We start from the raw sequence: 24,800 nt of genomic DNA, 5'->3' as shown, positions 1-24,800 counted from the left end.
TCGTAAAGACACAGCCGCAATTATTTACAACAAAACTAGCTTATCATAATAAATTAATATCAAGAGACCCAACAAAATTGGAGATACCATCCTGTAGAAGCACACTTTACCATAAAAATTGTTATTCAATGACAATTAAAATTTATAATAAAATACCATAAAGTATACGAGAACTCCCATTTAAAAAATTTAAAGATTCATTAAAACATTGGCTTGTTGAGGAGTCCATTTACAGTGTGCAAGAGTTTTTGATATAAAAAGGTAAACAACCTACTTGAATTACCTATCGTGTTACAATGCAGCTGTCATCAATAGTCCATGATTTGACAGTGACATTTCTTTCTTTTTTATTGTTGACAAGTGACTGACATTTTGATGTATTTTTTTTTATATAACATTTCAAATTTTAATGACTTATTTAACATTTATTCTTTTTAAGTTTCAATATTTGCATGCCTAATTATGGCGAAATATGAGCACTTATACTTATTGTAACATCTATACACTTACCATGTTTCTTGTAAATAAATAAATAAATAAATACGCAAAGTTGTATGAAAATGTTGACCCGTTTTTCTCGAAGCATTTCTATGAAGACACACTATCTATATAATCTAAGCAACTACTATTACAGGGAATGGATGTACAATATGAAACATTCTGGAACACGTGTGTATGGATAAGAAATAAAGGTATTTTGTGCAAAACAAGTATTATATTTCATAAAGTATAACATAATTTTATTAAATATGTAGATTTCAGAACATACATACATTTCAAAATTTATTATACAATATCACAGACACAAATAAAACTAAACTAAAACTATGTACAATATTTGATTGATTTATGCATTCGAAATTTAAGTTACAAAATATTTTAATCTATAGCCAGGATTTAATTTAAAACAAAGAAACATTTCTCGTTTTACTTATTAAAACAATAATTAACAAATTTACAATGTTTACAAATTTATTTATAAATTTTAAACTTTTCATCAAGATAATCTTAACTTATAGATATATCAAATTTTTATTATAATTTTTAATGGCTCTATAGTTGTAAGGGAACACATTTTCTCTTGATTGCATTGTCCATTAATCACCTATCATTTATTTCGTTTATTAAGAACTTGTCTCATCTGTCCGTTATTGATAATAAAGTCACTATATTGTCTAATATAAAATACTTTATCCAATATAACTTGTTTTCGTTTAATAATTTTATACTTTTCAATATTTTATTATCATTCAAAACAAATATTGAACTTTATTCATAACTGTATATTATTGTATATATTCTCAGAGAATACTTTTATAATATAATATGTAAAAAAATAACTCAAATTGAATTTATTCCATTAGTATCACATGAAAAATTAAATTCAGAAGGCCTAATATAACTAGCCATAAAATAAAGAAAGTAGAAGAAATGATAATTGACGTAGGAAATGAATCTATTTCACTAAGATAACAAATAATGTATATTTATACTGAAATATATAATAACAATCACTTTTTCAAAAACCCAATGAATCAATAACAGATTTATTCCACCTTGTAGATATTTGCAGAAATAAAACCTTAGAGAAATTAGCAGTTCAAGTAACATATGCGATATTGATAGGAAGTAAGAGCACCACTGAAGAAATCGCTCTAAATGTATTTATTAATGAACTGAGTTCTGACATAGGTGTCGTGTTGAGAACAAAAGGTTTCGTTTCTTTAGCCGGACACTTTGATATTCAAGAGGATAGAATTAGAAATATGAATCTAGCTAGGCAAACCTTATTTAAAAACATTATTGTCTGTTGTTGTCGAGCATCGACAACAACAGACAATAATGATACTACCACAGAATTGTAAGACTATATTCGTTGCAAAAAAAAAAAATATTGTACCTAACACAATTGTAATTTTAAACGCATATATGATCCCATCTTCAAGTGAAAGAGAGGGATGTACATATGTGTGAGAGAGAGGGATGTACATATGTATTACCTTACGGCTGTATCATTGTATTACGGAGGTGATTACGATCTAGAAAAACAAGCTATAAAGACGAATATTTGTGAAGACGAAAAATAAAGAAAGTTCCTTTTAAAAAGTTGTTTTGCTAATAATGTCAATCCCACATATATAAACCACCATGTAACCATGTAACCAAATTAAAAATAATTCATGAAAATTCATTGCGTGTAATTACTGTAAAAATCCGGTCAACACATATCAGAATGTAGAAAGCGAAACTTTATAATAGCTTCAGTAATCAAGCTCCTTTTTTAAATAGTTATATTCAGTATTTATCTTTTGTTTTACACTTCCAAGTGTACGTGACCTAAGACACTCAAGTTTCCATCAGAATCATTATATTTTTTAATATTCCCATTTGTATATTTATATTTGTCTATCTCATCCAAGTTTCCATTACTAAGTAGTCATTATCCGTATTTGTCGCCGTTTGACATCCTTTTCATGGAAGCAGCCGTCTATTCAACTAATATTGTAATGGTAAATACTAATTAAGATATATCTGTAATATATATGGACTATTTCCAATAACAAAATTCAATTCAGTCTACGAGTTTATTCGAAACATCAACTGTGTTTTACCCTGCTTCATAAAAATTTTTGCGCAGTCGGTAGGATTCGCAGCGTAATAGTGCAAGTCGAGCTTAACGCCTGAGACCCGGACAAACATCGCCGACAAACCTAGGACGGTGCCTGAAGGGCTTTGAACACTTCGCCGAAACAATACTCTGCGATGCGTATTCTGTTGCTGTTATTGGGGTAAATGGTCAACACATGTTGCTCTGTTTCCTTTCCATAAATCTATTTTCGCCTAAATCATAAAATAATCTTATTATTCCAATTCAAGTTCAATTTTTCTATTTACTATCTATGTATTATTAATAATCTATAATACTATACAAATTTTACCAATTCAGTTATTCTAATTTTAATATCCATTATGGCACAGCAAAACATTGACGTAAAACCAAAATATTTCGAACAAAATGTACCGCTAAATACTTTATTACAACTAATACCAGATTTCGATACAACAGTCGGGCCAAGTATATAAGTTCAAAAGATCGTGCGATTCAGCTTTTGAATTAGCAAGTCTAGGGTAAGAAGAAATTTCATTAATCTATGCTTAAAACAAAATAAGTGGGAGTACTTCCTTCGATATTCACTCGAGACTTTATTCAAACTGGGACAATTTAAAAACTTTTCTTACACAGAAATTTTCGCAGCTAAAAACTCTTTTACATCTAAATCTAGAATTACAATTACTCATTGAGAAACCGAATGAATCGGTAACGGAATCTTTTCATCGCGTAGATTTATGTAGGAATAAAATCTTAGAAAAATTTACAATTGAAGTGGTAACATAACATTAATAGGACGGAAAAGTACCACGGAAGAAACAGCTCTTAACGTTTTTATTAATGGATTAAGTTCTGACGTAGATGTAATATTGAAAACAAAAGGTTTTGCTTCATTGAATCAGGTCGGAAATTGCAACCCAGAAAGAAAAAATCCGAAAAAATAAATACAGCTAGGCAACGTTTGTTTAAAAATAATCGAATAACAACATTATATAACAACATCGTTCATCAACACCTCAGATCAGTCAACCTTACATATATAGACCACCAGATTAACAGAAATATTAATACTGATCCGCGAAAGTTCATTATATGCTATTATTGTAAAAAACCTGGGCATCACATAACTAATTGCAGGAAGCAAATATTTAATAATAGCCATAAGATTCAATTTCCACGAATAACAAAATAATCCAGCCCCAGCTCGAGTAAGTCGTTCAAACTTGCAACCGGTCGAGCTGACGGGCACAGTTTTGTAAACGGTTCCAACGTATTGCATCAATATCTCGATGATCACCGAGAGTTAGGACATTACCCTAGAACCTCAGACGAGCGATCTCCAACTTCAATAAAAGTTAACAGTAACCAGTGTCGTGTTGCATTATCGAAATCAATATAATACCAATATCAATATAACACAAACATCACTATACACGCGCAAACAATTCCAGTCCATCGGGGACAATTAAGCGATATGTGTACTCGTGATGATAAAACCACGACGGCTACTAGGGCCAACTTAGAGCTTTCTAAATTATTGATGATTAACCTTATAAAAATCACCGAATCTCTTATAAAGGTAATTGAAACTTTATTAACTCAATCAATGAAAACTATTAACTCCGAGACGAAACAAAGTACTTTGATAATGGTATCAAAATATCAAACGTCGTTCATATTACTGTCTCATATCATCTTTAACAAATGATATCTCAGTCGAAATTGCAATAATAAATAAACAAAACGTTGGTGACGACATCTGTATTCCTAATGCCCTTGTGATTGTGTAAACTCGAGTGACAATGATGTACGAGTATATATTTCAACGCCTATCATAAATGCAAATTCTGTCAATGAATCGAAATTAATTCAACACCCTATTTCCTTACCTGATTCACAAATAAATAACACCGGCATAAAACAAAGAAAAGATATCGGTAGCCTTATAAGATATGATCATTTAAACAAAGAAGAGCGTGAATCTCTCGATAAAATAGTTTCAGAATATTCGGACATTTTCTACGTGGAAGGTGAGCCACCGACGTATTCAAATCACACCAAACACTCTATTCTTACTACGTCAGATATACCAATAAATACTAAAATATATAGATTTCCTCAAATACACCAGCAAGAATTAAGAAGACAAAATGTTAAAACAGAATATTATAAAAGATAGCACTTCTCCATGGAGCAGTTCAATTTGGGTAGTTCCTAAAAAATCTAGACGCGTCTAGAAAACAAAAATGGCGCGTTGTAATTGATTACATAAAATTAAATGATGTCACTATAGAAGACGGTTACCTGCTACCCAACATAACTGACATACTTGATAAGTTAGGACAATCAGTATATTTCACAACTTTAGATTTAGCATTCGGTTTTCATCAAATTGATATTAGAATCCGTAATAAACTTAGAAAATGATATCAATGATTGTTTAGCAAGCATATTATTCACTAAACCCAATACAATACATCCCTCAGTAATAACACTGAAGCATCTGTATGAAAAACTTTTATTATCAAATCATATTCGTACTAATAAACACTTAGTTACTCGTTACAGTTACTGTTGAAAATATTCACCCAATATTAGACTCAGCTTCTCTTTCAGCTTATGTGTACTCTGATAGACTTGTATACATTTTAGATTTTCCATTGATTCAAGGAAAATCTTTCAATCCCTACCACATATATTCCATTTCAATCCAACATTCTAATTCCTCTCTGTACACAACTATCTTGCCTGAGCACATGTATTTGGCAACGAATCCTAGCGGTAATGTAGACGTGTCTACGAGAGACTTCATTTCATGCAAGTCGTACACTGTGAAAAAGAACATCTGCATCTATTTTGTCGCATATGAAGCAGCAGCACGTCCACTATGTGAGTTCCAGATCCCGTTATATATTTCAAAAACCTTATTTGAAATTTGCACCACGTCCACATTTAAAGCAAAAATTAACATATTTCAAAATATCGACAACAACCAATGGCTTTATATATTCACAGAAGAAACTAACTGGATACTTCAGTGTAAAATAGAAGTCAAATGTCATAAATTGCAAGGAGCAGGCATATTATCCCTACTGGAAAACTACAAACTTCATACTGGGTACAGTACGGTGACAGCCTCCCAATCTATCGAAGAAAATGTCACATATCCTATAATAGTTCTAGATATTAGAACAGACGATTGTTTTGAAGAGTATAAGAACATTGAAATTCCGAATCAGATTCCTATTAAAATCAATGAAATGTCTCTGGATTCACTTAAACAAACAAAACACCATGTAGACAAGTTTAAAGAAAATTTAGAGAATATGAGATCTCGACCGATCCCACAAAGATATGTGACAACGTTCACATGGATATACTTCGTGTTATTTATAACAATTCTTAGATACTTTATTTATAAAATCAGCAAACGTTCTTCTAACGGAATACTCCTACATAACCGAAGACCGAGCCGTGATAATGGTTGTATACAAATATTCAACAACTGTTTTGTAAACACATCACGACATCAGAGAACTCAGGCTGCCGTCCAGATGACTACTATAGCAATATGTAACTGCGAAAGGGAAGACGAAGAGAAAAACTAGGGAAGTTATTCAAGAACTTTAACACCGAGAGGTCAATCATTGGGCTTGAGATCAGGCTCTCAAGCCCAATATTTATTCTAAGGGAAGAGGTGTTACATATACGCCACATATTAATAAGTGTATGTGTAATGTACAGGTAAATACTATAACGATGAAAAATTACGTATTGTAGTTAACAGTGAACAAAGAATATTGTTAGATGATAAATACGTCATTAGAAAGTATCATAACTAAATAGAGTGATTACAGCTTTGTTTTCATCAGAACATTGAATGTTTGCTATTGATTAAATAATGTGTTGTTGTAAACTTTGGATATTTATCTAATCGTCACTATGCTAACATAATGTTTGTAGTCATATATAAGGACCTTCCATCCCTAAGAAATCTGTTGTTCTACAACTGTCAAGCAGTTCAGTAGTTGTCATCATAGTGTTCATCTCTAGTCTAAGTGAATTTTATACTCTTCATTAAAACTTATAAATATTCTTCGGAAATATTTTATTCTGACGACCCGAACATTACCAATTGGTATCAGAAGTGATGAATTTCGTATCCTAATAATAAAACACACCGGGTCAACAAAGGAAGCATCGACAAGCAGATCGTAACTACATTGGTACGTGTTTGTACAAAATACTTTAGAAACAAGACGCACAACGATGTAAGAATCAAATTCGAGTTAGTAGTCGAGACACATTTATCCTCGATACTCGTCCAAGATTTATTTAAGAAGACTGAAATTGGAGTTCTCCAAGATTATTTCATCTTTACTCATCCAAGACTTAGAAGACAGCACAACACTGCACCAGCTGTCCATTGTTATTCTTTGGCAGTTTTTACCACGGCGTGACTACAAACCCTACAACGAAGCAACAAGCAAAAAGAACATTTCCGCAACATAAAACTAGACAAGTAAATTATATTGTGTATTTAAAATTTGTGTAACAGTTTTAAAGTTTATAAAATATTATTAAGTTTATAAAGAGTAATAAAAATAAAATATTTTTGTATAAATGTCTATTTTAGAAGAAATAAAAAATAGTGGATTTATCGATATTAGTCTGGCAGAAAGAATGATACAAAGATATAATGATGATAAAGCAAATCTGCATGTTTTTATTGATAATTGTAAAAATGCGTATAATTTATTAAATCCAATATACAGAATTGCATTTGTGTCAGATGTATTATCAAAAACAGAAGAAAATATCAGGTCAACATTATTAAATCGAACATTTAATTCATGGAATGCTCTGACAGAACATTTATTAGAAAATTATTCTGAAAAACAAACGTTTGTACAATGGCAATTAGAATTAAATTCATGTAAACAAGGACATAATGAGCCAGTTTTAAATTATTGAAATAAAGTCGAAAATTGCTTCATTAAATTAATTAAATCATTGAATCCAAAATTAACAAAAGAAGCGCGAGAGCAAATATAGATTTATTAAAAAGTCAAACACTAGATATCTTTATAAGTGGTCTCATAACCCAAGTACACATATTATTAAAATCACAAAAACCTCCCAACTTTGAGGAAGCCATATATATAGTCATATCTGAAGAGCAAGAAATAAAATTGCGTCATGAAATGAGCTCAAAACATTTTGAAATAAATAAAAAAAAGCGTTGTTCTAATTGTCATATGCTAGGACATTTAACATTTCAGTGTAGAAAAAAACCCATGATCAGGTCCATTCGTACCAACAGACTGAAACATGCGATTGTTTTAGATTGAACATTATGATTGGAGTTTTGAAGATGCTCATTATCATCTACGGATGTAACGCAAGTAAGTTAAGCTCATATAATATAACTAGTATAGACAAAGGCGGAACATATTTGAACATCTAGGTAAAGTCAACCACTCGCGTTGGATACTCGGTAGTCATACAAACGGGAACCCGGGATCCAACATAAGCGCCTGGAGGTACGTCGTGTGGTTTTTAGTGGGTACGAATCCCACACACCCCAACTGCCCTCCCTCCGGCAGGTGGGACGGTCTTGCTGAAGATTTCCACACGTTAAACAAAACAAAAAAGGTTAAGTCAACCACTACGATAGCGAATGGAATATGAATATATTTAAATATTTCTGAAATACATCATAAGATTGATTTAATAGATAACACTTATAGTAGAACTAGGGAAATATATAATCATCAAAAGTTTAGTAATTTTTCTCTTTCTGAAACATCATTCACGGTATTAGATCAAATTATCCCTTAACTTTATAGTCAAGAAAGCATTTTAAAGAAATTAACCGGTAGAACAAATATAGTTCATCAAGTAAAATGATCTTACATTGATGATGTTGGAAAAATATTTAAAGTTCTTTTTAGTACTTTAGATTCTGAAGATGCAGAACGATATGACGAAGCTATTTACAATTTAGATTCTCATGAACATGATATATTAAGTTTATTAAAGACTCAGACTAATGTCATTAAAAGTACTCTTTCAAATTTTTATAATACTCTTACATATCTATATTGTAATGAAAAAAAATTTCATTAAAATTTTAGATATTCTTTCTAATTATACAAAAAAAGTGAACACGATAATTTTTTATATAAATTTAAAACAAGATATTAACGAACATTTGTCATTGTTAACCTTAATTATTACAAAAATAAGCAATGAAGTGTCAACTATCATAAATACAATCCTGTTTTCAAAAAATAACGCATTACACCCTGAACAATATATTACAGAGCTTAGAAGAACTGTGCTATATTTGCCTTTACAAACTAAATATCCTTTAAGTTTTTCAATTAGCGAAGCTTCTGAATTATTATCCTTAGTAGATTTAGTTTCATATTATACGAATGATAAACTTGTATTTTTAATTAAAACACATTTAATAACGCAAACTGATTATGAATTGTATAATGTAGTTCCTGTACCCATTAGAAATAATGATAAGACATTTACATTCATTTTGCCTAAAGAAAAATATTTCATAATATCCGGTAATAAAATGCATTATGCTTATTTTAATAATTTAGAACATTATAGTATATACCTTTGTACTCTGTTCATGGAAGTCCTACATCTGAAACTCAATTAATATTTGGAAATATAAAAGTTTCCAATGAATGTGATACTAGAGTGACGTACATTCCTAATGAACAATGGCATAAGTTATATACTAACAACAAATGGTTATTTGTCATCCCTAGAAAAACTGTCGCAACCATAAGTTGTAAAGATAAAGAACCTATTGATTTTAATATAATTAATACAGGAATATTGTCAATCACCGATAGTTGTAAATTATATACTGTGAACGTAATTTTGCAAACTGAAATAAAAGGTCTAATTAGTGAATATAATTCTATATTACCTTCTGTTGACACTGTAAATGATGACTGTTGTAGAAGATAAAAATATATCAAAAATTGAATTTATAGCTTTAAGATCTAATGATAAATTAGATTTAGAAAGTCTTAAAATAGCAAGCTATAAAATAAATAAAGTGGAAGAAATGATAGCTAATTTGTAAAACGAATCAATTTATATTAAGATAACAAATAACGCGTACTTTATCTATATTTTCATATCAATTATAAAAATAATGTTTTCTTATATAATATACCGTATTGGAAAATATATTTATAAACGTAAATTCTTCTGTACTAATCGAGGTAGACTGTTAGCTCTCAAAGATTCTCGAAATTGTTGTACTAGAATTAGTAATTGTATCACTTTAAGAGTTAACAATAGTAATAATACTGATACTGAAAGAGATATTGAGTTAGAAGACATATCCTCTACAGAAGAACCGGTTTTATCACCGCTAAGAAGAAGCAGTAGAATTGCTCATTTAAAAGTAAGTTGAATTGTTAAAATAAATAATAGATTTTAATTACCAAATATATGTATTATTAATTATTATAATGAAACCATGTTAATTTGAAGGTTAATTGTTAATACTATATAATGATTAATTAACGTAAAAATAAGAATAATTGTTTGTTAAAATTATTTTAATGATTTTTGTATTGAATGTTGTCTGAAAAAAACATAATTTTAAAGAAAATTTTTTGTTTTTCTTAACGGGGGAGAATTGTAATATACAGATAAATACTATAACGATGAATAATTACGTATTGTAGTCAACAGTGAACAAAGAATATTGTTAGATGATAAATACGTCATTAGAAAGTATCATAACTAAATAGAGTGATTACAGCTTTGTTTTCATCAGAACATTGGATGTTTGCTATTGATTAAATAATGTGTTGTAAATTTTGGATATTTATCTAATGGTCACTATGCTAACATAATGTTTGTAGGCATATATAAGGACCTTCCACCCTTAGGAAGTTTAATTGTTCTACAATTGTCAAAGTGTTCAGTAGCTGTCATCATAGTGTTAATCTCTAGTCTAAGTGAATTTTATACTCTTCATTAAAACTAATAAATATTCATCGGCGATTTTTTTCTTCTGACGACCCGAACATTACAAAAATACGAATGTACCAAGCACGTAAACTGCAAAATTGGAATCAAATAATTCCGCTGGATATTATATGTCACAACACATTAGTCAATAGCTCTATAGGTTTCACACCTTATGAACTCCTTGTTGGTTTTAAACCACGACCTTTCTATTCATTAAAAACAATACTTAAACGACCTAAAGACTTAAACGAACAACTTAGAACAGCCCACGATGTTGCAATACAGAACATTCAGAAAATGAAAGAAAAGCCTTTAAACGTTATGACAAGGTGATGATCAAGGTCCCTAACCCAAACAATTTAGACAATAAGTGGGAAAGGCCATGCGACGCAATACATGTAGGTTTTAGTGAAAATTATATAATTCATAAATCCGACAGGAACCAGTTGGCTCACGCAAATCGATTAATAAAATAGATAAATAGAGAATCGTTTATCAGAATTAAATATGTATTTAGTTAGGAATACTAGACAAAAAGGAAAACTGTTAGAAGAACTCAGTTCTATTCTTAAATGGCTAATAGGTACTCCTGACGCTAATGACGCAAAGCGATATGATGATTGCATTAATAAATTAGAAAAATGTGAAATAGAATCATCTTCCTTGATGCTTGAATAAATCCAAATTATTTCTTCAACAACCAAAAACTTCAACGAAACTATATTTAAGATAATATAATATGATGAACAAATAATTAACGAAAATATTAATCGCCTTAACGATTACGTAAATTCAAGTCAAAAAGTTATTTTCAATCTAAAGGCTAGTGAAGATATTTCCGCAATTTCTCTGCAGATTTTAGAATCCGTAATAAACTTAGAAAATGAAATCAATGATTGTTTAGCAAGCATATTATTCACTAAACCCAATACAATACATCCCTCAGTAATAACACTGAAGCATCTGTATGAAGAACTTGTATTATCAAATCATATTCGTACTAATAAACACTTAGTTGCTCCAGTTACTGTTGAAAATATTCACCCAATACTAGACTCAACTTCTCTTTCAGCTTATGTGTACTCTGATAAACTTGTATACACTTTAGATTTTCCATTGATTCAAGGAAAATCTTTCAATACCTACCACATATATTCCATTCCAATCCAACATTCTAATTCTTCTCTGTACACAACCATCTTGCCTGAGCACATGTATTTGGCAACGAATCCTAGCGGTAATGTAGACGTGTCTACGAGAGACTTCATTTCATGCAAGTCGTACACTGTGAAAAAGAACATCTGCATCTATTTTGTCGCATATGAAGCAGCAGCACGTCCACTATGTGAGTTCCAGATCCCGATATGAATTTCAAAAACCTTATATGAAATTTGCACTACATCTACGCTTGAAGCAAAAATTAACGTTTCAAAATATCGGCAACAACCAATGGCTTTATATATTCACAGAAGAACCTAACTGTATACTTCAGTGTAAAACGGAAGTTACACGTCACAAATTGCAAGGAGCAGGCATTTTATCCCTACCGGTAAACTACAAACTTCATACTGGGTACAGTACGGTGACAGCCTCCCAATCTATCGAAGAAAATGTCGCATATCCTATAATAGTTCCAGATATTAGAACAGATGATTGTTTTGAAGAGTATAAGAACATTGAAATTCCGAATCAGATTCCTATTAAAATCAATGAAGTGCCTCTGGATTCACTTAAACAAATAAAACACCATGTAGATAAACTTAAGGAAAATTTAGAGAATATATGATCTCGACCGATCACACAAAGATATTCGACAACGTTCACATGGATATACTTCGTGTTATTTATAACAATTCTTAGATATTTCGGTTATAAAATCAACAAACGTTGTTCTTACGGACTACTCCTGCGTAATCGAAGACCGAGCCATGATAATGGTTGTATACAAATATTCAACAACGGTTTTGCAAACACATCACGACTTTAGAGGACCCAGGTTGTCGTCCCAAAGACTACTATAGCAACAAGTACCTGCGTAACGGAAAACAAAGAGGAAAACGAGGGAAGTTATACAAGGACTTTAACACTGAGAGGTCAATCAGGTTCTCAAGCACAATCTTTATTCTAAGGGGGGAAATGTTACATACACGCCACATAATAATATGTGTACGTGACCTAAGACACTCAAGTTTCCATCGGAATCATTATATTGTTTAATATTCTTATTAATATATTTATCTATCTCATCCAAGTTTCCATTACTAAGTCATTATCTGTATTTGTCGCCGTTTGATGTCCTTTTCATGGAATCTTCCGTCTATTAAACTAATATTTTAATTGTAAATACTAATCTAGATATCTTTATAATATATATGTGGGATTGGTATGAAACGGAACGTATGTTAAAAGTGAATGTTGTATTCATAGATTGGAATACGAGAAAAGAGACTGATGTGGAGTGAAGAGAGGAACGGTTGGAAAAAGATTAAGATGGACGACAAATGAACGAGTTTATGTGTGCTCCTACGAATTATTTCTAAGAATTAATTTTGAAGTTATATAAAAGTTAAATCGCTTGTGTATAGAAGGAATTTTATTTCTGGCTCCTTGGACCTACATATATCTGAACTTTATTATGAAGAAGTAGGAGAAATACTTATATCCGAAAATTTAAGGAAACTTTTAATTTATAGAAATTTAGAACTTCTATTTTTAGTACATGATTCAATCAAAAGATTAGTCTCCAATTATCAAGTTTGCTAAAGTATCATGTAAAGAGAGCATAAAAAATTGTATATCATCCGCTTTGGAAATCATGAAATTACTTGTTTGAAAATCAAATTAATTAGTTGTTTAATTTTTTGTAGAAAATCTGCATGTAAAACAAAGTTTATCTTTAAAGAAGAATGTTGCTTCATTTCCTCATCGATTATGAAAACTGAGACACTTTTAATAGCTTCTAAAAATTGTTCTGGTGTTTGGAATTCTAAATCAAATTATTCCTTTCTTTTAATTTTATTAGATATTACTGGTTGCCTTAAGGCATACTATAACAGACACATTAGCAAAGGAGCAATGCAATTTTAAAATATTATTGTAAAATATTACTCTTAGTGTGATTTACAAAAAACCTTCTGCACTAATATTACATACGTTACAAAATACCTTATCAATATCTGCTAAAGTTGATGATTCTTGACACGGTCTCTGGACTTCTTTGTTTGAGTATTTTGAGTTCATTTTTATTTTTAACCTCCACTCCATTTGTATGGAATTTCATGATGGTTGACTATGAATAAACAAAATTGTTAGCAATACAAAATTAAGTTAGTTTGATACTACAAAATATTGTTTAAGTATCACATACCTATTACTGTTTTTTAATATTAACACAAAGGTGCAACTCTTCATCATATTCGGTGTTGACTAGTTCTGAGTTTACTATTTCTATTTCTACACGAAACGTCTCCATTTCTTCAGATATTTCTTACAGTTCTAGCTTGTTTATACTCTCATTGCACTCAAAGTTAAAGCCATTGAAAAATGTACTAACACAAGTAAATTCCATTTTATTCCAGTTTATGCTACACTATTCAAGTGTAAATTATATTCGCTATAAATTTTGCTGAGCTTCTTATACAACTGGATTCAAATAAACATTTCAAAATCTTTTGTTATAATAAATAAAAACGATTAACTCATTAAAATCTTGCTAATCATTTATCCATAAATTAAATTGTAATTAACATTCATTAGTTAGTTACTCGTCATTATTGTTAAAGCACATTGTTTTACAAGTATCTGTCTGTAAAATTTCTTTTGTTACATTATTTTGTTTATGATGTCTAAATGTTTGTTGTTTTTGTTGGTGTAATATTTCATTTTTAACTTCGCATTTTTCCAATGTTGATCTGTCGGTATGTTTGCAAATGACTCCTAATCGAACACTTCTATTTTAATTAAATGCAAGGTTGAGTATGATGACGGCTTCATTGTTTCTTTCATAATGATTAAAATATCACTATTATTATCGAATTGTGTTCTGTAATGGTTATATTCGACTGTATTTTCTTCAAATATATTCTGAAACTGGACAGAAAAACTAACGAATGAGGAAGTCCTGAAAAGAGTGAACGAGAAAAGAACATTAATTAAAATAATAGAGAATAGAAGAGGCAAAATGCTCGGCCACCTTATACGACATGACGATTTTTTAAGAGCATAGTAGAAGGAAGAATAGAGAGCAAAAGAGGAAGAGGAAGACCGAGGAATAACTACATGGGACAGATAAAAGAAACACTAGGTGTCATGTCGTATAGGGAGATCAAGGATATGGTCTGGGATAGAGCTGACTGGAAGAAGATGCATGAATTAGTTGCACCGACAAGAAGAAACTCTTAAATGAAAAGAGAGATATTCTGAAACAATAACATTAACTTTGCTTAAAAAATTACACGTGCACTCGGTTCAGAAATAATTTCAATTAAGACATAGTAAATTAAGGAACGTTTTAACTATAAATCAACTTAAATCAGTATATTGCTTGTTACTAAAATTGAAATTTCTATATAGTATTCAATTATAGGAAAACAGTTTTAATTATAATACAAAAAAAGACTACAAAAAGAGTAATAAGAATGATCGTTTGTATACCACAGTGGCAGTCTTGCAGGGACTTTTAAAAAAAATATCGCATACTCACAGTGTTTCGTCTATCTTGTATTGATTATCGTTGTATTTTTGTTTTAAATCTACTTCGAATTGAATCGACACAAGAAAGAGAATTGCGTACGAGTTCTAGACGTAAAGATATTATGAGTGACACACAATCGGAACTAAACATAGTTTTAGAGGTTTTCCCAAGAGACTACAGTATGGGGTTCTTCAAAAGGGGGTAAAGAGGTTTCTTCAGGGTCGGCAACGCACGCGTAATACCTCTGGTATTGCAGGTGTTCATAGGCTACGGTAACCACTTACCATCAGGTGGACCGTATGCTTGTTTGCCACCTCAGTGGTATAAAAAAAAAGTAATTTAGACACAGAGTGAAAATTCCAACAAAAGAAGTTGTTCAACAAATTACCAAATATTCCGAAAACTATCCAAAATTGGTGAATTTTTAAAAATCAAACACCGTGTCCTTTTGTTCGAAAAATGCATTTGCTCAATAAACTATTTCTTTATAGTTATTATCTATAGTTACTCAATTTTTATTACAATTGATATTTGTATTGAACGATTATTTTCGATTTATTTGTATGAATTTGACGTTCCATTGTTTCTGCCTACTCTAATGGAAGACAGGCGTGACAGATATGTGTGTATGCATGTTATCTATATAAAATATTATTAATTTGTTAAATTGTAGTATATTTTTGATTTTTTTATGCAACTTAAAATGGCGAACAAGCTGACGGCCCACCTGATGGAAAGTGGTAACCTATAGACATGAGCAGTACCATGGACATAACAGAGTGTTTCGCCCATAATACTTCCCATGCGTTGCCATTCCTGAAGACTAGGATGTTATGCCTCCGTACCTTGTAAATTCACTGCCGTATCCCACCCTTCAAACCGAAACACAACCATGCAAACACAACTGCTTTATTTGTCTTTAAAATTAGATTATATATATATATTTTTTTATGTAGCTTAGAATGACAAATAAACTGATGGTCCACCTGATAGAAAGTGGTAATCGTCGCCTATAGACATGAGCAGTACCTTGAACATAACATAGTATACCATTTCGCCCATGATACTCCCCATGCGTTGCCATTCCTGAGGACTAAGGTGTCTCTTTACTGTTGCATAATTTAAAAATTTGTCACATTCATCAAAATGTAATAAATTGAATTAAAAAAAAATTAAACGTAAGTAAAAAAAATATCTAAGCTTACCTCCATGAATGGAACATTGGTAATTCACGACACAATAACTAAATACTTGGAGACTTCAACGTACGTTGATGACTTTGTAAATGGCAGTCCCCTTTTGATTTTGAGCTTATATACCGCTAGGACTGTTGTCATAATTAATATAATGGTATTTACAAAGCAATACTGTTTACCATATTAACACAAAATAAACAATTCATTGAATTTTATCTAACGATGTCGACTCATTATACAAACAAATATTATAAAGTGGAAACGTTTGATTTTTTGTTTATTTGTCTGTTATGATTTAACTTCAAAATTACTTGACTTATTTTGAAAATTTTTAAACTATTAGAAAGCTATATCTACGCCGAGTTACATAGGCTATATTATATTTTCAAAAAAAAATAGAGATCCCTACCTAAATTGGAATAATGTAATCCAAGGTATTAAAATTTCCTTGTGTGGGGTCCCGGCACAGAATGGGTCACCCCTTCCTTTCTTTTAGGTGTCGTAAGAGGCGACTAAGGGAGGACGAGAGATGGGCAGCAGCGTTCCTCTTAAAACATCTTTGAAGCCTAATTACGGTTGCCAACCCACCTGCCAAACGTGGCAACTATTGGCAAAACTTCCCTTATGGGGAAGGCTTATTTCCAGCAGTGGATAGTTCACGGCTGATAAAATCATTATAAAGCTACACCTTCCCCTAGCAACATAGGCTATATCATATTAAAAAAAAATAGAAATCGCTACTTAGAAAGAAAGAAAGAAAACATTTATTGACAACAACAAAAAGTTACATACATTATGAATTAAAAAAAAAAACTTTACATTTATTATTGCCAACATGGTCACCACTCAGCATGTGCTGCAGCAATTTAATTGCTACAGCGCTGATATTCTGTGGTGCCCATACGTGACATTACGAACGGCGACAGCAAAATTGGAATAATGTAATCCAAGGTATCAAAATTGCAAAAGCTATTGATGACATATAAAATAGTGTTCCATATATCATATATGTATCAGAATACATATATGATATTCCTGCAATACTGTATTACTAGATACTACATACTCTTTATTATTTCCTCCAAAAGATTACAATAGTAAACTTATTCTAAATATAAACAATTACAAGAAATGATCACAATGAGAAAACAATGGGCGACCTTATCGCTAAAAGCGATCTCTTCCAGGCAACCTTTGGATGGAGAGGAGTAATTTTACACCGTTTGATTGTAGGCACGATAAAGATCCTATTATTTCTAAATATGGAGATGTAATAATGTAAATAAATATCCTATATCTATATATATCCATATACACACATACATACATACATATACATACACATACACATATGCATATAAACACCTACACAAATATATAAATACTGCTAACATGTATACGTAAAACACCTATTACCCATTTATATAAGAATATATAAGAATACTAAAACTAGTACAAATTTTTTACGGATTCTACTTTTACAAGGGAACCCTAAAAACGCGTAAATTCATTTGAAATACATACAATAGTATTTAACGCAATTATTTCTAAGAATTTTACAGTGTCAAATAATAGTATGTTATTGTATCGTTTTGTGATTATAATGACAGTTGATTATAAGGAAACGTGTCAGTGTGCCACGGTATAATGACAGTAAATTATAGAGTGCCCAGTCTGTTACTAGTTTTAATAAGATACAAGTGTTCATTTCAGTTTGCGACATAACAACAGCTGTCATATAACAGGGTTGTTCACGATTAAGACTTTTACGAGGTTTGTCCGGAAAGTACGTATAAAAGTTTTTTAAAAATTTTATTTTACAATTATTCAGGTAAATCAATTTTATCCCCTTCAAAGTACTCCCCCTGTGACATAATGCACTTGTGCCAACGCCGTTTCCACTGTGAGAAGGCTCCTTGAAAGTCCTCTGGTTGTAGGTTTTTCAGCTGCCCCGTCGTAGCTTTTTTTATCTCATTTATGTCCCCCAAATGCCGCCCCCGAAGTACCAATTTGGTTTTTGGGAACAAGAAGAAGTCACACGGGGCCAAATCCGGCGAATAGGGGGGTGTTCGGTCACCGTAATGGAATTTTTACTCAAAAACTCACGGAACGATCTTGGCGCAAATTTTTTTCATTTGAAGTTCGTTTCTTAGAATTTCGTGGACCACGGTTTTGCCCAAATTAAGCTCTTCAGCCACCTGTCTGACCGTTAAACGACGGTCCCCATTAACACAAGTTCGAATTCTTTCCACGTTTTCGTCGGAATGTGAAGTGGAAGGACGTCCTGAACGTGGGTCATCTTGAACGCTTTCTCGGCCCTCTCTGAATCTTTTTAGCCACTTGTGGACGGTTGGTTCCTTCACAGCATCATCCCCATAAACTGTTCTGAGATCGGCAAAAATTTCACGGCCATTCTTGCCGAGTTTCGAGAGAAACTTGATTACGACGCGCTGCTCTTCAACGGAAGCGGGCTCCATGCCGACGGGGTTTCGTTAAGAGGTAACTTCACAGATGGCGTGACAAGCCAGTTCGCACCGCACGGCGGTCAGACCAGAACTGAAGCATTGTTAGGGACATAAGGAAGGGGTCCTGCGCTTACCTGGCCTCCCCACTCCTCTTTCTCGCATTCCAGAACACTTTTATACGAACTTTCCGGACAGACCTCGTATAGTAAAGGTATATTTATAATGAACGTATTCGAGTCCTCTTAACTTTTTAATGGAAAATTTATTCAACCATTGATTGATATGGATCATCTTTAAAGTAGACATCTTCGTCAAAATGTCAACTTGATTGTTAACTTTATTTTTTAATCGACTTCAAAAAGTATGAAGTTCTGAATTCGGTTGTACTTTGTTTTTCTCTTTGTAACCTCATAACTTATTTCTAAACCGATTTGGAAAATTCCTTCTTTATCTTAAAGGGTATATTTATAGATTAGTTTCATAGAAATTCTATCAAATTCGGTTCAGTAATTTAGTTGTTAGATCAAAATAACTGGTTTTATCACAATAGAAATTGGGTTTTTTTTCTTGTGAGACACAATCTTTAATTATGTTGAAATTATCACAGGGGCACTGTCAAAATGAAATGAGTAAAATGTCGAAAAATTCAATCGATTAATCGACCTTTGATTTGTATTACTATTGGAAACCAGTAGATAGTTTTACAACCGGGTCAATTTATTATTTGTTTATTTATATATTTTGTGATATTCTATTAAAACAGCTGCTTCTTTATGCTACATAGTCAACCGCAATTAGGTCTTTAGAGATATTTTAAGATGGACGCTGCTGCCCATCCCTCGCCCTCCTTTAGTCACCTCCTCCGACACACACAGGAAAAGAAAGAGTGATCTATTCTATGCGGGGATCACACGTCTTAACACTAAATGTATACCCATTTTCATGACAATTGGTTGAGTAAACAAACTCACTTTAACATATATAATATTAGTAAATATGCCTTTAAATTTATGTAACCGCTTAATAATATAACCATTTATCAATGTATTTGTCAATATTAAACATAACCGTACCAGCAGTGAGTGCGTAATGAGATGTCCCGCTGTGCGTAACTTGTTGCGGTTGTAATGTATTGATAAATTTAATGTGGACATAATTATTGGGATAGAAGAGTTTTATGTATTATTCAGTTGTGGATTTAAATCATAGAATGTTATTAATTTAGTAAGAAAGTAAATATTTTAATTTTTTTTTCTTTTTATATAACTTAGAATGGCAAACAAGCTGACGGCCCACCTGATGAAAAGTGGTAACCGTCGCCTATAGACATGAGCAGTACCATGCACATAACAGAGTATACTGTTTCGCCCATGATACCCCCCATGCGTTGCCATTCCTGAGGACTCAGGTGTTATTCCTCTGTACCCAGGAAATTTACGCCATGTCCCACCCTTCAAACCGAAACACAGCCATAGCATATTATAAAACATTAGCCACAGCCATTAGTATTAAAAAACCATCCATTTATTTCAATATCGTGCAATCACTAATCATATAATCTTCAAAATGATATTATCTGTCAAAATCAAGCTTAACACTGCCTTATTATCGTGACGAAATTGACAGTGAGTTGTATTAACGTCCAGTCTATATAAATCACATTCAATTCTTAATAATCGGATTATAACGTTGTGACTGATATTGATTGGCATAGTAAGTTGGTAAATTAGATATTATGCATTTAATTGATTATAATGGAATGGTAATCCCGCCTGCGCTATCGGCATACGCTGGCAGGTTACCAGTGAAGGGTGATAGGTGAGTATGAAAAGCAGGTCGGTTAGCCCGTCGTGATGGATACACCTGGAATTTAGCACGATGGTTTCCAACGGGGACCACGTGGAGGTCGACCTGACAATGTATATAACAATATACATTGTCAGGTCGACCTCCACGTGGTCCCCGTTGTTAACAAACAATGGGTATTCCCTTTTACTAACAATTCCCTCCCCCCCCCATATTACGTGTTTGGAGATTGATTAAAATTAAGCAATAGTTATATTTTTCTTTAATTTAATTGTGAGGGGTTCTTTAATGTAAAGAGGGTTAAGTAGCAGTGTCCCTCTTAAAACATAACTAGAAGCCTAACTGCGGTTGTTAACCCCAAGCGTGGTAACTACTGGTAAAACTCCCCTTCTGGGGAAGGCTTATGTCCAGCAGTGGACAGTTAACGGCTGATATGATGATATTTTTCTTATGTAACTTTCTTTACGCGTCTTTGCGTAAATATATGGTATACTTGTATTTTGTTGCGAGTAATTATTTACGACATGACTTTATTTACGCTATTATGCGTAAATTTGTGGCAAATTTATTTAATCCTTAACGTTTCGCGGGTAAAATGTGATTTAATAATAAATCTCTTTATTTTCAGGTATATACCCATAGTTAACATTTTTATATTATTAATTAAATAAATTGTTATTATCATTTTTAAAATATACATCAATTATAAAATACCAATTTAAATTATTTCGTTATAAAATCTCTTGTCGTCAGGTATGCTGTGAGAAATACAGTCTTTACAATATTATTACTTGTTGTCATTAATCTGTCATGAAATTTTGCCTTATAATTACGTAAAATAGCAAAAAAATCATTAACCCTGTTCTCTGCAAACATGCCAGACGCACTACACCGCCATGGCAAGTTGAGCATCGCTCGGAATGCGTTATTGTATTGCACACGCAGTGTGTTATAAGCCCTTTTCGTATAACTATACCATAACTGGCTGGTGTAGAAAGCCTGACAATAAGACTTAAACAATGTCAATTTGACTAGCTTCGAACAGTGGTTAAATCGTCTAGCCAGCATATTGCTTCTACATGCAATGTTACGCCTTTGTCTCTCCAGATCGCTATCATCTTTCAGGTGATTTTTCGGCATGACCGGGATATGTTTATGGGTAAAAAGTAGCCTTCTTCTTTCTTCATATTCTAAATTTCATAGTAATTGGTTAAGTCGTTAAGGCGTTAAGAGGCGGCAAACAAACAAACTCATTTTTACATTTACAACATTAGTAAAGACAAGCACAATTTTAACATTTTACAAAAAATCGGAAAGTTAATATTTATATTTCTTACATAGTTATCTTTACGCATTTCTGCGTAAATAAGACAGCTTGCCATGACAGTAACTGTCAGTAGGAATCGTTTGAGTATAAATATACATGTCTCAAATGTAGAATACTGGAATACATACTCATAAATAGTATTGTGAATTACATTCTAGTAATACATTGTAGTTATACGCCATTAAAAACGAATAAGGGAAGCCAACAAAGTTGACAACTTGGTTACAATAAAAATGAGTTTTGACGTTGACAAATTGATGGCAGAGGGCGCCCGGGGCGAGCTTGTTAATGTCTTGTGTGATGTGCGATCACGTAAACTACAGAGCTCGTAAATTTTATACAAATAGAAAAAAATCTATAAAATAATTCCAAATCACACAAGACATTAACAAGCTAATAGGTCACATTATTTTGTGATATCTTTAGGGCAGTTTATGGCTGTATGCGACGGTGATAACTTTCCATCAGGTTAGCCGTTAGCTTGTTTGCTATACCAAAGTTATTTAAAAAAGATGCAATATTATTATTTCGAAAATATTTTTAAGAGACTTTCAAAAAGAGAGATTTTCTAATGTATATATATTTTTTATTACATCACCAATTCAGAATCAATTTTTGTATTTTTTTCACATTTTACAAAACACAATTCCGTGTTTAATTTTTTTTGTGTAATGTGTATACGATACATGTTTTTTTCTCGTCTTGTATTCTTTTCAATTGACTTCAAAAACGTGGAGGTACTCAATTCGGATGTACTTTATTTCTTTTTACGGTTCTTGCCTCAGAACTCCGTCATTTATAAACCGATTTTCAAAAAGCTATTTATTTATTTGAAAGGACTTTACAAATTTCATCAAAATCACTTCAGTTGTTTAGTTTCGAAATCAAAATAACTCGTCTAGCCACGATTAAAGTCGGTGCTTTTATTTTTCTTTTTCATGAACAAAAATTTGCTCGTACGTAAAAATTTGGATACACTTCAAACATTTAGTGGTCACAGTTAGCGTAAGAACGCAAGTGGCAAAGGGCCGCTAGCTAATACATTAAGTAAAGATAATGAAGTAGATAGCGTCACTTAATTCGAGCTGCAACTAAGCAGTTGTAACTTAACGACTAAGTAATTAAGATGCGAGCCGGTTCAATTATTATGTTTAGTAAAAAGTTTAATCGCATAAGAATATGGCGTGAAATAGCTTTTTTATATTACACCTATTTTACAATCGAATTCATAACGAGTATTCTCAATTCGATTAACATTTTCATGTTTAATACAAAAAATGATAGAAAAATGTTTACCTATTTGAATTACCTATCGTGTTACAATGCAGCTTTTATTAATAGTCCACGATTTGACAGTGACATTTCTTTTTTTATTGTTGACAAGTGTGACAGTGACAGTTATTGTTGACAAGCATTCTAGATTTTTGATATAATTGTTTTTTTTTTAATATAATTTATATATATTCTTCACTAAAACATACAGTAACAACAATAAGTTAATAACAATGTTAACAAAGGCGAACATATCTCTAAAAGAGATTTCTTCCTGTCAACCTAACGCAGTGGCATAGGAAGTAGTGAGTGGGCAGTAGTAGTGCTAAACAGAAGTTAAAATAAATATTTACATAAATTATAAATCATTATATATAATGACTTTTAAGAAATTTAATGACTCATTTAATTAGCATTCATACTTTTTAAGTTTTTAATTTTGCACGCCTAATTATGGACTTGATCGAGGACTTATATTATACTTGTTGTTAACATCTATACACTTACCATGTTTCTTGTAAATAAATAAATAAAATAAAATAAATAAAAAAATATCTTTAGCGATATTTTCAATCGATTACGATCATTCGTTTTCTAATCGAAATAGCATATTAATTATGTACAAATTTTAATCGCATATTAATTACGTACAAATTTCATCGAAATTAAAGTCGGCTTCTTGGGAACAAAATACTGTGGAGACACCAGCCAGAATACTAAGTATTTATTTATTATTATATCAGTTGTTACCGGATCACTAAGCTGAATATAGGACTCCCTAAAAAAGGAGGTTTTGCTAGTGGTCGCCACGTTTGGCAAGCGAATTAGAAATTACAGTAAGAGTTTAGTCATATTCTAAGAGGGAAGTTGCTGCACATACCTTAATTATTAAATTTCCTTAGTCGCCTCTTACGACATCCACGAGAAAGGAAGGGGTGGCCTATTCTATGCCGGGACCACACTGCAACCCAACGAAAATAGAACACCAAGAGGAGAGTCAATTTAGAAAAAATGTGCGATCATGAATTGGCCTGATCGAGAATCGAACACGGGACTACATTACATAAGGCAATGCGCCTACTCCAGCACCACGGAATTCATCGTCCTATCGATAGATACATTTTCGTGAGCGCACGCAAGAAAGAACTAGACGCAGACATCGCTGTTTTTTTTTTTTGTATAATCTATACCTTTTTTTATATAGTTATATTCTGTATTTATCTTTTGTTTTACACCTTATTTGTGTCTGTGTGCTCAGAGCAAATACGCGTCGTAAAAACCTCTTTTTTCTTATTACTCTGTCTCGTTACTTCTTGCAAAAAGTAGCGATAATGTGTCTATTGACAGATTCGTTTACAATTCATCTAAGAAAGCTAGAAATGTTACTAAAGCAAGCGTTATAGAAGAGAAC

General features: G+C 31.9%; 1 long non-coding RNA gene across 1 annotated transcript; it reads right to left on the bottom strand.

The window, feature by feature from the left end:
- Window positions 1-570: 570 nt before the first annotated feature.
- Window positions 571-16,613, bottom strand: LOC128201230 (uncharacterized). Its single transcript, XR_008253123.1, has 3 exons — window positions 16,529-16,613; window positions 13,998-14,750; window positions 571-13,919 (listed from the first exon to the last, which is right to left on the bottom strand). It is a non-coding gene; the product is annotated as an uncharacterized LOC128201230 (long non-coding RNA).
- Window positions 16,614-24,800: the final 8,187 nt, after the last annotated feature.

Source organism: Galleria mellonella, unplaced genomic scaffold, assembly GCF_026898425.1.
Source record: "Galleria mellonella isolate WM207_F2 unplaced genomic scaffold, CSIRO_AGI_GalMel_v1 utg37, whole genome shotgun sequence".
Taxonomy (NCBI): Eukaryota; Metazoa; Arthropoda; class Insecta; order Lepidoptera; family Pyralidae; genus Galleria; species Galleria mellonella.
This window is presented reverse-complemented; position numbering and strand designations above follow the sequence as displayed.